General features: G+C 48.3%; 1 pseudogene; it reads right to left on the reverse strand.

Moving 5' to 3' along the window:
• Positions 1 to 13,801, reverse strand: part of LOC119350245 — a 98,454-nt pseudogene that overhangs the window by 63,376 nt on the left and 21,277 nt on the right.

Here is a 13,801-nt window from a genome sequence, read left to right on the forward strand (position 1 = left end):
TGATAAAGAATTAGCTGAAATCATCAGAAACAAACAGCAAAGGGCCGCTAGAGCCAAAGAAAGTGATGTGCCCCTTTTATTGGATCTGAAGAAGATCCTAGATTTCATCGACCTCTGGTATAAGGATCCAAACACTCCTCTGCCAGAGCTGGGCCTCACTCCTGGACAAAGTCACATATTGACGGCATTCATAACTGAAGAAAAGTGGAAATTTGATCAAGCCAGAGTGGCTAAGAAAGCGCAGTACAGGAAGCAGTGCTATCTAAAGGACAATGTCCTCAACCTATCGCCTGAACAACTCCTCGCTCTGTAAGCTGACATCAAAAAGCTCAACTATGAATTTGATTCTTACAAGGCAGAATGGCTGGGAGCCAAGGTCAGATTCGTCACATTGACGAAGAAATTCACTTCAAGTGCTGCTGGTCCTGTGCACATTGAAGTCACTCCAACTGAAGCATCTTCTCAAGCTACTGAAGGAAATGCCAGCACCGCTGATGAAAATCAGGCTGTTGATGAAACTGCAAGTACCAAGACTGCTGAAGAAATTCTAGTCGTTGAAGAAACTGCCAGGGCAACTACTAGTGTTGCGCCTGAAGAACAAGCCAAGACAGCTAAAGCTGTGCCTGAAGAAGCTGCTCAATATAGGCCAACTGCATCAGTTGTGCCTAAAGAAATTGATCCAATTTCCTCTGCTCCACCTGCACCAACACCAAGCCCAATTCTTCCTTCTACTTTGGAAGTGAAGAAAACAAAGGTTGCAGAGCGTGCTACTCTGAAGAAAAGGAAAGCATCAATTTCCTCAGAATCTTCTGCATCCAAGAAGGCGAAGATTTTGACAAGTTCAATTGACAATCCTATTGATGTTATTCCTCTCTCAAGCATGCCATCAAAGGACCTTGTTCCTTTTGGTGGAGAATGTCAGATTCCTGAAGAATCTAATGAAGAAGATCCCTCTGCTGCTTCCACAAAGCAGATGGATGAAGAAATTGATGTTGATACCCTCACATCAACTCCTCTGGTATCATCGCCAACGCCTCAGTTCACAGCTGAAGAGGTCGGCGTTGAAGAAATGGAAGTGGAAGAGGATGTGGACACTGGGAGCACCACACCTGTCATGAATGATGACTTTTGGGAAAGTCAGCACCCCAACTCTCCCCTATTCACATCACTACAGCAAATTCCTCAGTCCCCAGCACCAACTGAAGTTCAGATGGCTCTGAGGAAATTCACACTACCCCTTCCACTCATGAAGAGATTCCAGCCACTAGTGCTGATGAAAATGCTGTTGAAGAAATGGAGGCCCAGGCTGCTACTGAAGCAGAAGCTGATATTCCTCAGCGTGCGGCTCCAGAAATTGACATTCTAGAAGTTATTCTTCATATCACTGACACTCCTCAGCAACAACCGAAGAATCCATTCTCCAAGACCCCAAAGTTCAAGGCTGATGCTTTCTTCAATGAGCATGTATTCTTCACTGAATACAACCCTTATGATTCTGCTCGTCTGCGGCGGAAGAGATTCTGGACTACCAACCAAGCCAACTTTTATTCTTGAGTGCTTTTCAATAAGGACAAAGTCTTCGACCATGCTCATATTCCTCATGTTGATATGGAATCACTGCCTTGCTTCACACCAGTCCTTGCTGCTATTCATGATGCTGGCCTGCTCAATTTCTACACTGACATTTGCGATTGGAATGAAGAACTCATTCTTCAATTCTATGCGACACTGCACATCACTAGCAATGCTGAAGATGTGAACTCATGAGTGTTGGACTGGATGACCAAAAATACACACTATAAGGCACCAGCAACTGAATTGCTTCGTGCCATGCCTGTCAGTCCTCCCCCAGAAGGTGCTCGTCTCATCAACTCTGAAATTGAGCTGTCTGATCACTTCATGCAAGTTCTAATGAAGCCATTGAAGCCTGGTCAAGCCTCAAGGACAAAGTTCCTTGTGAAGGAATTGCAATATGTGCCAAGAATAGTATATCACATTCTGACCAAGACTCTGAGTCCAATCAAAGGCCACGACTCGAATGATGAAGAAGTCGTTGGTATCATGAAGAATCTACTTTTCAATATCATGCACGGTATTCCCGTGAACTACCATGATTTCTTCATGAGGACTTTGGCAAATGTTGCAATGTCTCTGTTTGAGTTGAAGCCTTATGCGCCTTGGATTATGAGATTCCTCAGATCAAGGTCTTCAATCAACTACAAAGCTGATACACTCAACCATGGCAGCTACTTGCCCCCAATTGAAGTCCTCAAACGGACATTTTCCTCGGCTGATGAGAAGGGCAAGGCCACTGCTATCATTGATGAAGGCAATCATCCATTGGACGGACGGTTTCGCAAAGCTGCTTTTTATTGCACCAATGATGATTCTACTACTCATGACTCTGCCGCTAATGCTTCAAAGCAAAGTCCCCAGGCTACAGCTCCAAGGGTGATGACTGATCGTGAGCTTCTCCTCAGTCTTCACCAAAAGGTGGATTGCAATCACAAATGGGTAAAGCGCCAGTTTGGCGCTATTCTTCACAACATGGATGCAACTTATAATTCAGTGAAGAAAAACCACTATTACCTCAATGAAGTTTTTGATCGCACCTGGGCTGTTCTGACTCATCTCTACGGTGATGAGGATCTCAAGCAAATGGGTTTCAAGCAGGACTTCAGCTGGGCTAAGCCACCAGCGAAGAAATTCAAGAAGGTTGAAGTTCCTCCTTTGGTGCCCAGCTCATATTCCTCATCGCGCGAGACTGATGACAATGAGGATTTGGACGACACTACGGCAGGCCCTACTACAACAACCGACCCCGACAACACTGGAGCTCCTCCATCGACTTTGTGAAAAAATTCTTCAGGGGCGTTAGTCCTCACTTTTCGTCCCTTTTGGTCATTTGATGACAAAGGGGGAGAAATTTGAGTTAGTCTTCAAGCGGGTCTATCAATATGGGCATTTTTTTGTTAAGTTGCAACTCTCGCTCTTCTGAAGTGTTTTTTGAATGAATTGTAACTTAAGTCCGATGGTGACTTGATACTTTTGCTATGTTTTCTACATGCTATTTCATCTTATATCCAATGCAAGCATGCTGAATTACATCAGTCACCATATTTCATCATGCACTTCAAATTCTTCATTATATATGTTAAATGCGTGTATGAATTACAAGATATAGGGGGAGATCTCCATGATTCTACTCTTCAAGTGTGCATTGCTTCAAAAGCAAATTCCTCACTATGCACATCTTCAGGGGGAGTTATTCTATATCTTGCAATCAAATTCCTCAATATTGAGTACTTTCAATTCATATGTTTATCCACGTTGAAAACTTAAACTATATTGTCATCAATCACCAAAAAGGGGGAGATTGTAAGTGCATCTAGTGCCCCTTAGTGATTTTGGTGTATTGAAGACTTATAGGTTAAGGGACTATATGTTTGTGAGTGTACACAGGCTCTATAAGTCGATGAGGAGTTTGATATTTATAGTGAAAGTCGACCCCTAAAAATGAATGTCTTCGGCTGAAGACTTTGGCTCTCCTGAAGACTTTGAAAATGAAGAAATTGGTGTGACCTTGAAGACTTGGATATTCATGCAAGGATTAGGAAGCGCGAAGACTTTTGTTTTCATAGTTTCATTTTCTTCTTCTTGAGTCATAGGAAACACAGTACTGTTAAAGGGGGTCGAGGTAATACTAAGGAAACTGATTTCCAAGTGATGATCATCTCAAAATCCTACACCTACCCAATCCTTCGAGTGAAGCCATTGGAAATCTCATATCAGTTCAGTCAATTTCTTCAGTGACAGAGACGAAGATCTTCTGGTCTCTGAGGAATTTGTCCTGACTGCGGAGATAGGAATTTGCCAGTGCGAATTGCCTACACAATGAGGAACATAATAACCCTGAGGAATTTGAACCTCAAATATCTGACTGTTGCTGTGCTACGTGCCAGCTGTCCCAAAATATCTACCACCTAACGGTCATATCAGCCAAGGGCATTTATGTCTTATCATGTTGGGCTGCTCCCTAGGCTATAAATAGCCGCCCCCTACAACCACTAGCTGGTTGGCTGCTCCGGGAGAAACTGACACTTGTCATGTGAGAGCATCCCATCCTCCGAGGACTTTGAGCGAAAATCATCAAGTGAGGAAATACCCAAATCCCAAACCCAAACACATACAAACCCAAAGTGATTGAGCATCACTGAAGAGATTGTTCCTGCATGGAACCGGCACTTGTTACCTTTGAGGACTGTGTATCCTCCAGACGGTTAGGCCTCATGGTCTGAGCATCCAAGAGGAATTGTGGATCGCCGAGTGACCGAGTTTGTGAAGGTTTGGAAGTCACCTGTGAAGACATACCACTACTGTTGGGCGATATTTGCGTGATCTTAGCTCAAGGAGAATACGATGAGGACTGTGTGTCCGGGACTGTGTGTCCTCGAGTTTGAATACTCAGTCGCTCCAACCGGACGTACAACTGTCACATCAGTTGGAACTGGTTGACCAAATCATTGTCTTCACCAAGCCTACTGGTTCTATTTCCTCAACCCTTTCATTTCCTCAGTTATGTGATGATGAACCTGATCATTACTGTCTGAAGACTTTGACTGAAGACTTTCTCTAATTCCTCAATCCTATTTCTTCAATCAGTTTGTCTTCATCCTGCTTATCCTGTGTTTACACTTTCTGTACTTTGTGTTTTGTCTTTCATTTCATCATGAAGACTATGTTGTTGCTCTGTTATGCTTATACCTGAGTACTTATTCCGCTGCAAGTAGTTCTTCGCTTAGTAATTTCCTCACCCTGAAATTTCTCAGTGAAGAATTCATAAAAATTGCCTATTAACCCCCCCTCTAGTCGACGTAACGCACTTTCACACTCTCATCTAGAGATACAAACTTTCTTCGAGTGCTCCAAGAAGTTTCTTATAATATTCAGAGATGTACAATTTAGATTCTCATGTCCTACAATTGTACCCTCATCTTGTTCTAACTGGGTTATCTTTTTCTTTCTATGTTTCCCATTAGCTATCATGTGGAAGAATTGTGTATTATCATCCCCTTGGACAATCTTAGAAACCTTTGCTCTAAGCACCCATTTCATCTCCTCCTCTCTCATAAGGGCTTGTAACTTCTTCTCTGCCTCATTCTTAATATCTTGCTCAGATATATTAAGAAGAGTGGATTCCGCTTTCACATCAAGTTCATTAATAATTCGTGTCAATCTCTCCTTTTCAACTTTATAAATGCCACATTGGTTTTTGGCCCAGCCTCTAAAAAACTGGCGCAAATGTCTAATTTTGTTTTGCCATCTCTCCACATTAGAGGACCCACCAGAGTCCCTGGCCCATTATGTCGCAATGAGCTCCATGAAGCCCTTCCTCTCAAACCATCCTAATTCGAAAGAGAAAGTATTTCTATTGCCCACATGTGTCGCTCCCCCGAAATCAACCAGGAGTGGGGTGTGGACAGAAATGGCCCTCTGTAAAGCCTGAATCGTTACCAGTGGAAATCTCTAATCCCACTCCACACTAGTGAGAACCCTATCCAATTTCTCGTAAGTAGGAATTGGCAAGGTATTGGCCCACGTGAATTGCCTACCAGTGAGGTCAATTTCCCTCAAGTCGAGACTTTCAGTTATCATATTGAACATGAATGACCATCTTCCATCGAAGTTGTCATTATTTTTTTCATCTTGTCTTCTAATGATACTGAAATCAACTCCCACCAGAATGGGCAACCTTTCATCCCCACAAATTCTCACCAGGTCTGCGAGGAAGTCAGGTTTAAGCTCCGGCTGTGTCGCACCATATACGACCACCAAAGCCCATCTTAAGCCATCAATTTTCGATCTTACACGAAATTTGACAGCAAAATCACCATGGAGCACACTCAGCACTTCTAAAGTTTCGCACTTCACCCCAAGTAAGATCCTTCGGGATCGCCCCCTTGGAGGTAGACAGTGCCAATCAAAATAAACCCCCCTAAATGGTGTTGAGAAACTGCGGGGTGAAATTATCTCTACCATCTCCAATAGGGCCATAAAGTCTAATTTTTGTTCTACAGATGTATCACTAAGGAATCTCCTTTTAGCCAAGTCCGCTAGACCTCTGCTATTCCAGAACATTCCTTTCATATTTCATCATGAAATTTTTTACTCTGTTTAACTCTCGCACTCCTACTCACTGCCGATGTAGGATAAATTCCTCTTCCAGGTTCTTTTTGATTTATCCTTCATCTCCTCGGCATTTTGAGGACCAGTGCCAGGAGTGGTATCTGGCTGCAAAGGGACCATATACCCCTTGGAATCATATCTACCTCCTCGGCTTCTAAGCCCTCCATGGGAACTAAATCCTCACAGAGACTCTGAAGCGTTGTTACTCCTAGATTATTTATATTTGTTTCATTCATAGGTTTTAGCACCGCTAAATTTTGAAATAAGTCCACAGCTCTATCCGTCTCTAAGTCTAATAGATCATTGATGGATTTTGCAGTTTCTTTGTCATTACTACCAAGAGAGATCCCTAAGTTGCTGGCTTTACCAATAATTTCATCCTCAGAAAAGTGCAGAATGGAACAATTTGTATTAACCGACATACCTGTATGGGCTTTGATGTCTCGAAGCTTGGCGGCTCTCATAGCGCGCCCCATCTGTATGTCATCCGCGTCCGGCTGGGCCTGGATCCGGTGACTAAAACGCGTGTCACCGGATCTAGGATCCGGAATACCTCCAAAAGCGATCACATTCTCCAGGGCGACTTCGATCGGGTTGTGGCCGCCTGCCGTATGCCCGACTGAGTCCGAAGCGATGGGAGATGTCACCGATGTGGCACCAACTGGGACGTCGGAAGCACTGCTCGGGTGGCCCTCATCACCTACCAGCGGCACCACCTGTGTCAAGCCGGTTGGATGAGGCGACTAAGGGTGTGAAGTGGGCCGGGTCGAACCCGACGGGTCGGCCAAAGCGTCACCCTCCATCTCAGAAGGAGAAGTAGCCGCTACCGATCTCAATACCTCAGGAGCAAGTTGCCGCTCATGCGGCGTCATCTGCGGTGGAACCTCAACCACCACCTGCATGTGATGCTCCTCAATCATCTCCAAAGGAAGACCATCAACAGAGTCCTCCATCTCCACACGGTCACTCCATAGCGACTCGGCGCGGACACCGCCTGAAACGAACCAAATCGGAGCGAAGCCGCCGGAGTGGACAAGGAGGCCGACCCCTTCTCTGTCCTCGGCTCAGACGACTGCGAGGATTTTTCGGCCAGTTTCTCATTCCCACTATGGTCCTCGGGATTACCATCCATCTCATGGCCACCACTACCGGCTCCGCCATCTGTCATATCAACATCGGTGTCCCCAGTGTTATTATCTGCCCGAGGAACCTCCTCAACCACAATATCGAGATCATAAGACACACCATCATATGTCCATGGTACAAAGTCTGGAATATATTCTGCACCCACCACACTGACCAAGTAGCCTAGCAACTCCATGCAGACGAGTAAAAGGCATGTCTACCTTCTCTGTTCTACCTAACAGAGAACCGAGACTAGAGACAATAAGAAATTCATTAAGCAAAGTCTCTGGAACACCCGAGAATCTAACCCATACCTTCTCCATCAGTATCCCCGTCGGCTCAGGTTTTCTTGCCCCCTTTTTTCTTCGAACTCGAGCGCTTATGATTCCTCTTGCTTGATTTCCTGTGTGAATCATCACTATCCTCTGATGACATATCTGAGCCTGAGTGTGACTCGCTCTTTGATGACCTATGCTTCTTCTTTGATGTTACATTTACATTGCGTAAGACAATTACATTCTTCTTGCCTGAGCGCTTGCCTTTTTTACTGGACTTGCGGCCATGAGAACTCTCCCTCTCTGAACCGCTTTGGTCGTCACTTTCATCATCGGAGTTGTCGAAGTCCTTGCTGTCTGCTGAGTGCTTCCTTGATGGTCTCCTTTCCAAGTGGCTGTACCTGGGATCATCTGTTGGGGGATAGGGAGGAGGGTAATATGGGTTCGCCCCAGGGTAGTATGCCCATGGTGGATATCCTGATTGATATGGACCATGATGGTACTCATGGGGAGCTCCTGGGTGGTGAGGTGCCCTGTGATCTGTCAAGCAACGGAAAAACGATTTCTCAGATCCAAGCTCCCTCTCACAGTAAAACAAAGGGGAAACACAAATTAACTGTGCATGCAGATTGACAAAAGAAATTGTACAAATTCAATATGGCTGCACAATTACCAGGCAAAAGGGCCATTTCAAATTGGAAGAAAATTTGCCATGTAAAAATAAAAAAGAAGGCGGCTGTATATTAGGAATAATTTGGATCACAATTTTTCGTTAACAAAATCATAAACACATAAAATGTGGCGGTATGGAAGAAATAAAGTGAACAATCATGCAGATAACAAAATCCGCTTATCAACTACAAAAATAAAATACTGAACAAAGTGAGCATTTGGAAAGTAAGTTAAGTCACGGCACCAACATACCAGCTTTAGCAGCATCTTCGCCATTTGTATCTCCATTAGAGACAGACATTGTTTCCTTATCTCCCATAAACATAATCCCAGAAGCATTGAAGGGGGGAAATTCAGAGCGTGTAGACATTATTGTTTCGGGTTCAACGTCAATCCACTGTCCAGTCTCATGTTTTTGCCTCCACAAATCAATGAACTGTGTGCATGCCTTCCTATAAATTGATAGCGACACACACGCAGTTAGGGCTTCTGCACTCACAGAAATTACTTAGAGCTAACTGTTAAACACAGCAAGGAGATCAATCAATGGAGGTGTGTTCCAGTTGATCACGAAAAGGTTCAAGTACAGTAGTAAAGTAAGACATGGACCAAGTACAGTAGTACAGCAACAATCTGAAATGGCGTCGGAATTGGCATCAGAAGGAAATGCAATAAATTATGCAGTTATCATATGGAGTCGGCACAAATTAATCATCAGCCTCAGGGTCACATTATCTACAGGAATATAGGAATACATCAAGCATGATACTACTTCATTCATTAGAAGGCCATACTTACATCAAGCGTGAAGCACCAAAACGCTCTGCGAACGAGATCAAATATATCAGGTTGTCTATATCAAACCCAGCAGCCTTCTCTTTAAGTAAGACAGTCTTGCGAGTCTCCGGCACTCTGAGAAGCTGAACTCTCCAAAACTTTGTAGAAATATATATTTCGATTAACACCTTACCAAGATGCAGATAAATGCTTCTTCCAAGAAAGAAACTCCAAAAAACAAGACATCATCCCAAAAGGTGGAGATAATAAAGTAAACAAAGAGCTGAATTTTAGAATAGAATGAGTGTGAGCAATTGTTCATTAGGTAAAAGCATATGTTACTCCACGAAAAAAAGAACTTATGGCCGTATGCATCGTTCTGATGCAGAGGCAGGGGCAAACCCCCTTTTCAAAAAGGAAAAAAACGAAAAAAAAACTCTGACAGTGCAGATTTTTCATATAAACAAGACAGAAATGTGAGATAAAACGTCTTCAAGGAAAACATCATGGAGAAAAGGGGGCTTATGCGTATAAATACTTTGAATGCTCCTCATGTACTCCGTCGTCATTCTGCAGTGCGGATGCTGGATGTGTGCCAGGCTGCCATTGATACAAGAACGTCAGAGTTACTTATGATACTCTTTTACCATGACACACACAAAAAATGCAGTTCTAATTTAGCAATACAACCATACCTTGTACAGAACAAGTGCCTTATCACCATCAGTGTTGTAACCTGTCTTGCCACCTGTAAAGGGACATGTCAGGTAAATTTATCAACGGAAAAAGGGACGCAAAATCATGTTCCAGTTCGGATTAATCTATCATGAAAAAAATATATAATTCCCACATAATCTTTTTATGCAGTTGTAAATTATCCTGAAAACTTGCGCACTTAATGATGGTTAGATCCATCTTACAGAATAATCAGTTTTCAATATCGGATGGCAAGTTTTAGTTTTTTTGGGGTTTGTTTTCTTCTTTTCGGATGACAACTTTAGTTGTAAAAAACATCGGGGCGGGATTGCTTCGTGCCACACGTGTGAGATTGATCATCCGAAAAAATCGTAGGTATGTGTCGACGTTCTGGATACGGGGGTACCCAGACTTGCCTGCCTGTGGCCCACTGCGTGGCTCCATCGACGGCCTGGTACGGCCCAGCTTCAGCATCAACAACTCAAGACCCTCGCGAGGCGGACGACGCCAAGACCTCCAAGGGGACCGGCCTCCTCAGACTGGCTTCCGAGGAGCGGAGACTTCTATGCAAGGTGCACCTCACGAGGTTCGGCTGACGTGAGCCATGATGTCCAAGGACAAGCAGGCGTCAGGCGGGCACAGAGCGTCAGATCCCTTCCCGCCAACATTTGAGAAGAGGACCAAGGCCATTATAAATAGGATTTAGCCACCATCCAAGAGAGAGAAACAAATAGATCGATTCCACACACACCACCTCACCAGCTCATCCGAGCTCAAGAACACCTCGCCTCCTGAGGTTGTTCATCCATTGTACTAGTTCATCCTCAGCCCCTCGAGACAATCCACCACAAAGCTAGAGTAGGGTATTACAACGCAAGGTGGCCCGAACAAGGATAAACTGTTGTGTCTCTCTGTCCCTTTGAGCTCGACGCGCTAGGCTGTGAGGATCGCGAGTAGGTAGTCTGGAAAGGTTGAGATCTCCGCAAACACCCCAGAGTCCGAACCTCTCAAGGGTTTGCGGAACCCGAAATCCGACATTTGGCGTGCCAGGTAGGGGTGCGTTGGATCTTCTCTTCCGTTGATCGATCCACCGCTACTCCGACGTTTCCATGGCTGACGCACGTCGGGCTCGCGCTGAGCGCGGGCCGCGGTTGCCGCCCGCGTCGCTCAGACGGCGCCGGCAGGTGACGGCTGCCACCGTCGTCCTCCGTCACCAGCGGCGAACGGCGCCACGGGCCCTGCCGCTCACGAGCAGCAAGCTTCATCACTTCACCCCCTCTGTGCGCCGCGACGGGCACACCGCCACTCCGTCGCTGACTCCGGCCGCTTCGTCCTCCCACGCGCGTCGCAGCCCGACGAACATGCAAGCTGCCTGCTCTTGACGCAAGAGCTCCTTCGCTACCGCCCAGTCGACGACTTCTACGAGGAGTGGCTGGAGCGCATCGTCGAGCTCATCAGCGCCGCCGGAAACTCTGCTGGGTCGAACCGCTCACTACCTCAGCAGCAGCCTGCCGCGGGCGACATGGCTCAAGGGGTGCCTCCACCACCTCCCGTCCAGGGCGCCATCGTCGAGCCAAGGCGGGCAGCGCCACGGCGCGACCCGCAGCGACAGGCGCCTGCGCGTGAAGAAGCGAGCTGTCAGGTGGTGCAGCGGCCCCAAGAAGATGCACGTGCGCTTCCAGCACCTCCACGTCAAGACCATGCGCCGCCTGTGATGGTGGCGGAGCGCGAGCACCAAGACTAGGCTCCACCACCTCGGCGGGCTCCCGTGACCACGGCAGGATGTCGCGCGTTCACCCCGGAGCTGCGCAGCGTCGTCTGGCCGGGCAAGTTCAAGCCTGACCTGCCCCCACGCTACGACGGCACTGCCGACCCCGCTGAGTTCCTGCACTACGAACTGAGCATCGAGGCGGCTAGCAGCGACGAGAAGATCATGACGAACTGGTTCCCCATGGCCCTCAAGGATAGTGCGCGCTCCTGGCTCCTGAATCTCCCCGTGGGGTCTGTCTCCTCCTGGAATGAGATGTGTGACCTCTTCATCGCCAACTTCCAGGGCACTCGCGACCGCCCGTCGGCTGCGGGTGACCTATGACGCATCAAGCAACAGCCAGGAGAGACCCTGCAGAAGTACATCTAGCGCTTCAACAACGTTCACCTCAAGATCCCTAAGGTGTCGGACGAGGCATCATCTCAGCGCTTACCGATGGAGTCCGCGACATCAAGATGAAGGAGGAGCTCGCCATACATGAGGACCTCTCCACAGCCCTGGAGATGTTCAACATGGCGAACAAGTGCGTGAGGGCTGAGGAGGGACGCCTCTCCCTCCTCGAGCTCCCCGATGTTGACCCAGAAGACAAGAAGGCCAAGGCCAAGGATGTAAAGCGCAAGGGGCCAGTTGTGCTTGCAGCTGAGCCGGAGATGAAGCGCGGCTGCGATCAACCTGAGTCATCCAAGAGAAAACGACCATTCTGTGTCTTCCACAACGTGCACAACCACAACACCAATGACTGCCAGGAGCTCAGAGCCCTCCGGGATGGGTGCCTTGGTAGACGCCCCGAGCGCAACGATCGAGGCTACGGTCGTGGAGGTGGCCGAGGTGGAGGACGCTGGGACGGCCGCGACCATCACCAGGAGTGGCACGACCAGCCTCGGGAGGACCGCTAGCAGGGTCAGCCTCACGAGGGCGCCTGGAGGGACCAGCCTCGCGAGGATCGGCCTCAAGTCAACGCTGGTCTTCCTTTGCTATGTCCTCCGCCAAGAAGGAATGAAGATCATCACCAGGACGAGGGGGCTGGAGGCTCCCAGGAGCCTCGAGCCATCGCCTGCATCCTAGGAGGCTCCCAGGCCCCGGCCTCTCACCGTGTCTTCAAGCAGTTTGCGCGCGAAGTGAACGTCGCGCTCCCCAAGCTCGAGGCAACGCGCCTGCTCAGGTGGTCCAATATACGCCATCACCTTCAACTCCTGCGATCAGCTCAAGTGTGCGGCCACTGCCGGCATGCTCCAAATGCTCTGCTCTCCCGTCATCAGCAACGTGGTCATCACCAAGACCCTCATCGATGGCGGAGCAAGGCTCAACATTCTCTCTCTCCAGACGTTCAACAGGCTCCAAGTGCCATACCACCAGCTTCGGCCTACCAAGCCCTTCTCAGGGGTGACCGACGGCTCTGCGCATCGAATAGGGCAAGTTCGCCTCCCTGTCACCTTCGACAAGCGCGAAAACTACCACACCGAGCTCATCGACTTTGACATCGCCGACATTCGCCTGCCGTACAACGCCATCCTCGGGTACCCATCACTGGCCAAGTACATGGCAGCAATGCACCACGGCTACAACGTCCTCAAGATGCCATGGAGCGGCGGCATCATCACGGTTGCCTGCGAGGAGAAGGACGCGGTGTGCTCTCTCGAGCGTGCCTACCAAGCTGCAGCAGTCGAGAACCCTGAACACGAAGGCGAGATACTCCCTCCTGAGGTCGCCCCCAAGGCAAAGAAGTTGCAGCTAGGCCAGGAATCTCATGACGAGGCATCACCCAACAGTGCTGCCTTAAGCCTCGCATCCTTGGATTGGTCACCTTCACCTATCGCATAGGAAGGCGCGCCCAGCGCCCCTCTCAGGTTGGGCTCGGGGGCTCTCCTCTAGAGGGCGTCAGACCTGGCCGACGTCACGAGGGAGGCGCTCGGGCACCATGTAGAGGCATGCTTCAATGCACACTTCCCAGGAGAAGGCGCAGAGCGTGAGGCACCAGATGCTCAGGAGTTCATCAGCAAAGCAGTCAAGGAGATTCAGGAGGCAAGGGTTCTGCAGGGCGAGGGCCGCCCACCATCGGGCGCGGCTCCTTGCCCTGGAGAGGGTAAGGAGTTCCGCGTCTGCATCAACATCCCAGGGCTCAATAGGGCCGCGTCTCGGCAGCTCTTCTAGCCGTCCCATGTCGGCCGATGCGAGGGTCCCCCTCATAGCTACGTTCGCATGCCCTTTTCCCTGCAGAGTGCGGCTGTCGCGTTTCAGCGCCACATGCGGGACGTCCAAGCGGCTCAGGAGGCCAGGTGCCAGGAGATCCTGGCGGAGATGG

This window comes from Triticum dicoccoides, chromosome 1B (assembly GCF_002162155.2).
Source record: "Triticum dicoccoides isolate Atlit2015 ecotype Zavitan chromosome 1B, WEW_v2.0, whole genome shotgun sequence".
Classification (NCBI taxonomy): domain Eukaryota; kingdom Viridiplantae; phylum Streptophyta; class Magnoliopsida; order Poales; family Poaceae; genus Triticum; species Triticum dicoccoides.